We start from the raw sequence: 6,314 nt of genomic DNA, 5'->3' as shown, positions 1-6,314 counted from the left end.
CACACTCGCATGTATGTTTAACCCGTGGACAAAGCTAAACTTTTCCATCTTTTCCAGGAGAAACAGGGCAGCTCGCGGGATTCCGGCACTACCTGCGTGCGGCTGTTTGTACCAACGCAGGGAACTGTAACAGCAGTTTAAAAAGATATCACTGATACTTCCTTCAGGCTTTTCACAACTCCAGACAAAACAGGGATACTCGTACTGCTTCAGCACTTGATTCACACCAGTATTATTTTTCCAGCCATTAAATTCTGTTAGCCTTTACACTCTCGGCCCAGTTAGGGGGGGCTGAGATTCTTGCTGAAATTGGCTAATTCTTGTTCTATAAATAACTTTCTGGCTGCTGTTTAAACTGCATCCTTCTTACATGTGGTACTTTAAAAGCATTACCTTACCTGCAAATTCATGGGGTTTTAGCTCTTTCTGGCCTGTTAGAGGAAGCCACCCCCCACTCCTCCCCTTTTCTGGTAATGAACTTTCTACTTATCACCGCTGTGGTGGTACTTGCAGGTTCCAAAACCTAAACAAGGTAGAAGTGAAATTACCTGCCATCCTCTGCAGTTTTCTGTAAGGCAACTTCTTTTTGAACCATGTGAGCTTGTGACACACAGAGCAGCACCAGTTTTCCATATAGTGTGGGTAGGTTCATGCAGGAGGCCAAAACCCACCCAAAGCAGGAATCAAAAGGTTCTCAGTAACTCCGTGGAAGTCAACTAAAGGAGACCCAGCTTCCCTCCTTCCCAAGTGTGGAATGGGATGTGGTCTGTCTGAGCTGTACAGGTATATCAAAAACAGCTGCTGCTTGAGCTTGGTGAGCAGCATTCACAGCTATGCAAATAACCACATTTCTTCTCCAGAGATAGCTTTTTTTGATGGTCCCCAATAATAAAAAAGAGGAAAGCTATAACACCTGCAGCAAATGCCTGACCAAGCCTATCAGGAGATTTATTTGGGGCAAGCTGGACATATAGTTTTGCAGAATCACCATCTGGAAAGGCAAAATAGCCAGTGGATCGTGGTCAGCAGAAGACATGGCTGCTCCTGATTCTCTACGTAGTTGCTATGTGACATCAGCCAATACGGTTCTTACCTTATACTTTTTTCCTTCAGTCCTCTGTCTGTTTGGATCTTCCTTCACTTGTGTACATAGGTTCTCTTACCCCATGAAAGGGCAGTTACTGTCTTCTAAGCATTATAACATGAAGCTCCTGCCTGGCCTAGCATCTGAGCTCTTGTATTCTTGCTGAAGCAGCTGATGAAACACAAAACTTGCTAGTATATTTTACAAAAACATGGTGTTCCTCAGGTGGAAAGGCACATGAAGCAATCATTTAAACAAAAAAGGGAGAGTATTTCCCCAGATAAGGACTCAAGGAGGTATTGCCATGCTTGACCTTAGATACGTGAGTTAGCATTTCTAGGCCCCAGCTTTAATCAGACAGATGCTTGCAGAGGCTGGATCAGAGAAGAGGTAAACTGAAGTGCCTTGAAATGTCTTTTCAAGGACCTCTCTCCTTTCTGTCACTGAAAAGAATTCCTGCAGAGATAAGCCTCCTTGAATGTACACAAGATTTAAGTTGCCAAATTTGTCAATACACATGAGAATCCCCCAAATTATGTAACTCTAACAAAAATTTTCCAGATTTGCACATCAGAAAACTGTTATTTCAAATACTCTGCCCGCATGTATTTCAAGGATCCAAAGTCTGTCTCCTTCAATATGAAAACACTCTTATGTCTTCCAAAGTCTTGAGTTTGGAAGAGGGCAGAGGTTGGAAGCACCTCAGGTGCTGCAGCTGGACAGGCAGTTCTGCAGAGCACCAACATGCCCAGAAGTGTTTCTCTAGGAGTCATACACCCCAGCCATGCCACCAGAGCTGCAGGAGCTGGAGTCTTCCCCAGTGCAAGCTATGGCCTTGCTTTTGGGAATCCAAATGGATTTGCTCTTGTGTACAAACCAGCTTTGTTGAAGTTGGTTTTCTCCCATGGACAGGGGAAAATCCTTTCTCATTGGGTATAAGCAATATCACGGGATGGGTTAGAGAGATATGGCTGGCTGTGATTCATGGATAGCATCTTACTGCTTACCACCTGAACTTAAAGAGACTGGTGGGAAAATTTAGCAAGGCCAACAAGTGGGAAACTTTTTCTGTAGAGTTTCCTACAGGCAGGTTGAAGGCAAGTCACCTGGATCACAGTTAAAAATTTTGTCCAACATGAATCATCACTGCTAAAATCAGAAGACATTTCAAGGATGACCAGGAAGAAGAGGAGGAGACTGTTCTAGGGTCAGATACTGTTCAATATTAACAATTTGGAGGGCAAAACAGAGAACACAGACAAAATTTGTAGATGGTGTACAGTAAGCTAAGACAATTTATGTAGAGTTTGGAGTAAAGGGATAGAATCCAGAACAGCCTTAAACTGAAAAGAATATAGAAGGATCCACCAGGAGGAATTGAAGATCAGTGCAGATTGTTACATGTTAGAAGACAGTACCAGTAAAATTCAGAGAATAATTGGTTAGGCTGTAGTTCCTCAGGAAATGATCTGAGATTCCCAGTGCAGCATGGACTGATCATATACCAACCCAATAAAATGTGTCATTTGGGCTGGATGGACAATGCTGCTGTGTGTACCACCACAGCACCACAGATTACTGATGCTGGAAGGCACCTCTGGAGACAGTCTAGACCTAAACTCCTGCTCCCAGAAGCACTTGCTAGAGTAAGTTTTCCAGGACCATATCCAGCTGGGTTTGAGATGGAGTGATGGATATACAAGATACCTGGGCAACCTGTTCCAGTATTTGACCACCACCACAGTGCAAACATTTAAATGGAATTAAACAGCATTCCTGTTTGTGTCTGTTCTCTCATCCTATCAGTGGACACCACTGGGATGAGTGTGGCTTTGTTGTAGGCAGTCCCATCATCCAGATCATTAATGAAAATGTTAAAGAGTATTTGCATTGTGTTTTCACGCAGAAAACTCATATTTCAGACAATCTGTGCCTCGTTAAAAACCTGTGCCTCTTTTTTAGTGAAAATTCATGGACTGCCCTTAGATAACCCACGGTGGTACATTATCAAGGCAACAGAGACGGGGGGGAAATCAGATCTAGGAAAGTTTCTGGGATGGACAGAACAGGCTACAGTGGGATCAGAACCAGTATTTACTAAGGAAGAGAGGGCTGGAATAAACTTTTACCCATATTTCCTAGAAACATCCACAACCTTCACTGCTACTGAATCACAGGGGGTGGTGTTGGTTTGTTGGTTTTTTTTTACAGACAACCAATCCCTAAAATAATGATTCCATTCTGGCTGGTTCTGGAAATTTGTGTCCAAGGCGACTTGCTGTATTTAAGAAAAACAGGCATAAATTTAAGGTAGTCCTAAAGAGAGCAAGAAGAATTAGACATGTAGAAAAGATTGCTGAGAGAAAAATTGGAAAAAGAATGTTGAGAAAAAGAAAATAAACAGTCTTCAGTGTGCTAACGTTCATTACAAAGAGGATGCAAAGGATGAAATTGGCTTAATTTGCAGACAGAAAGATTTAGGTTAGATGGTGGGGGGGAAATGCATAAATAGAAGGCTAGCTTTGGACTTGAGGCTACCTAGAAAGTTTAGACAGGTCAGACAAACATTTCTAACAAACATCCTGCCTCCAAGCAGAACAAGCTGGGGGAAACTCATGAGAACCTTTCTCTGCCTTTTATGACAGTATATTTCAAAGGCTGCTCTATGCATTCATAAGGTTTCAGAAAGGTTCACAGGATTAAATGTTTAAGAGTTAATAAAGCACATTATCAATTCTACACTGTTTCTTTGGGTTTTCCCATCCAAATAATAATTGTTTGTGAAAGGGCTGACACTGAAGAGCAACTGCCAGGGTTCACACAAGTTCAGTTACCATCTGATCATTTTAATGATGCTTAGTGAGAATCTGTTTTTTGTGGAATTAATCTCAGCTCTTTGTTCCCTTTAGTTATTTGAATCTGCATCCAAAACCCGTAAGCAGAACCCTATGTCCCCAAATGAAAATGGAGATTGAAATGAAATTGGGGTTCGTAAAGATTCTTAGAATAAGCCTGTAATACTTTCATGATATTTATCTGAACTTCTGTTCTGCCCCCTTGCAGAAGGGGAGGGCTATGGCTCCAAACTCTCTTGCATGTTGGTCCAAGAGCTCAAGAAGTCCAAACGAGCTACAAGCTTGGTGATGCAACCCAACCCAAAGAGCCCTTCAATCAGTCTGTAGTAGACACGTTTGCTACAGTGCCCTTGAAGAGCAGTAATTCTGGGGCAACACACGGGAAATAAAGGAAGAAATGGATTTTGAACAGAGAGAAAAGGGCAACAATGAGCAAGGAGCAACAGAACTGCAAAACCCCTGAAGGCAAATAGGCAGGGTCACATGGAACTTGGGGCTTTATATAGCCTACAAACCACTTCATGGTGTCAGGAGAGCTCTGGGTGGCTGAGAGTGCTCTGGTGGCACATGAATGTTTGGTAGCTGCTGGAGGACCTCACAGCCTGCACCCTGGTTCAGTTCCCATCAGGAACTGGAGGGAGTTTGAACTGAATTTCAAGCAAAGCCTCTGGTTTGGCTTCCTCCAAAAAGCTACCTAGATTGCTCAAGGTAAGTAGGGGCAACTAGGTGATTTGCTTCAAATTTCACTGCTCCAAACCAAGTTCATCATCAGGCAGGTCTATGATGACACAGCAGGCCCAAGACAAGCTGGAAAGTCAAGCTGCAGATCAGGGTACATCCGGCAACAGCAGCTAGAGTGATAGACAGGTCAGCGACGGCGAGGCAAACCCACAGTGATATGGAAGGTCCAAGGAGCAGCGTGGATCCAAGAGTGTAGCTCAAGAAAGTTTTGAAGGCCCTGGGGTGAACTTTAGGACTCTTGGTCCCACAGATAGCATGTGTGGGTGGAGGTTCCAGGTGGGACTTCTCAGGGCCTGTTAGTGCATTCAGAGCCATGACGGTTGCAGACGGGCAAGAAAATTTAGGGAGCTGATGTGACTGAAGAGCAAGGAGTTTTTTCTCAGCCAGTACCTGATGTGTATGTCTGAGCACTAGTGTTGAGCTGACAGGGGCTGGAGCCAGGGGAAGGGGACAGTGTGGAACTGCTCCATCATCCTAAAATGCCACAGAGCTGCGTTTGAAGAAGCCATGTAACTAGGCAGTAGCAGATTAAAAAGGACCTATCAAAAAATGGCACGCTTTGATGGAAAAATGTGACCTCATCTTTCAGGAGCATTATCCTCAAAGTTTTTTCCTACCAGCTTGCATGAGGAAAATAAACCTCTCTAGATTGAAGGCCAGAGGTAAGCCTGTATGCCATTTTGTCTAGTCTTCATTCTCATTCTGAAACTTTAAACAATGCAAAACCCATAAGCACCTTCTGACTGATACCTGAGTGACTTCAGCCCATACTAGTGGCACAGTCAGTACTCAATTGGTTGGCCGTGTGATTTTGTGGAACTCGTATCACAGTATTAGACTTTGCACTGTACAAGAACATTTTCCAGACCCATCACTCTATCAGTTTCCAAATGAACTCAGTAAATGAAATATCCATTTTGCAGCCCTCTCCCATAAGTAGCTGCTTCCTTTACTGAGAAGTTCTGTCACTTGTTTGGGTCTACATAAAAGCCTAAAACAGAAGCTCATAAATCATCTTTTCTACTGTTACACTAAAAATCCTCTACCTCCATAACCTCCCATTGCCTATCTAAAACCCCATCCCATAAGCAGTGGTCACACACCTCTGAAGACAATTCTGGAGAAAGAAGAACCACCATGTGAAGCAGAGGTAAGAACAACTTGTGCAGGAAAGCTCAGCTTCTGCTGAATAAGCCATGATGTGGAAAAAGAGTAGACTCTGGCATTTCATGAATTTTTCCTAGTTCCCAAAACCCTGTCAAGCTGCACACCTTGTTGAGAGGAACGGGCCTGGGTGACCATGTAATTGCTCCAAAAGTTACAGGAACGTACAGCAAGAAGTGCTAAAGACCTCTCCACGTCTTCAGCAAGATTCATGCAAGAAAGGGCTGAATTTTGCTCCTAGCTCTGTCCACTAATATTTTTAAGAGACATAATTACTGGTAAATATAATTGGCAATCACCCACTCATACTAGAAAAAAAGGAATATACATAGTGCTTCTGGACATAGGGGCAAGGGATGAGATTTATTATATCAACTTCGTGTCTGCCGAGAGCCCCATCACTCCAGCTGCTCTGTACTACTGACTGCAGGGTTTTGCTGGAACAACAACAAATGCAGATGAGGATGAAT

This window comes from Merops nubicus, unplaced genomic scaffold (assembly GCF_000691845.1).
Source record: "Merops nubicus isolate BGI_N331 unplaced genomic scaffold, ASM69184v1 scaffold813, whole genome shotgun sequence".
Lineage (NCBI taxonomy): Eukaryota > Metazoa > Chordata > Aves > Coraciiformes > Meropidae > Merops > Merops nubicus.
Note: the sequence above shows the minus strand (reverse complement) of the source record.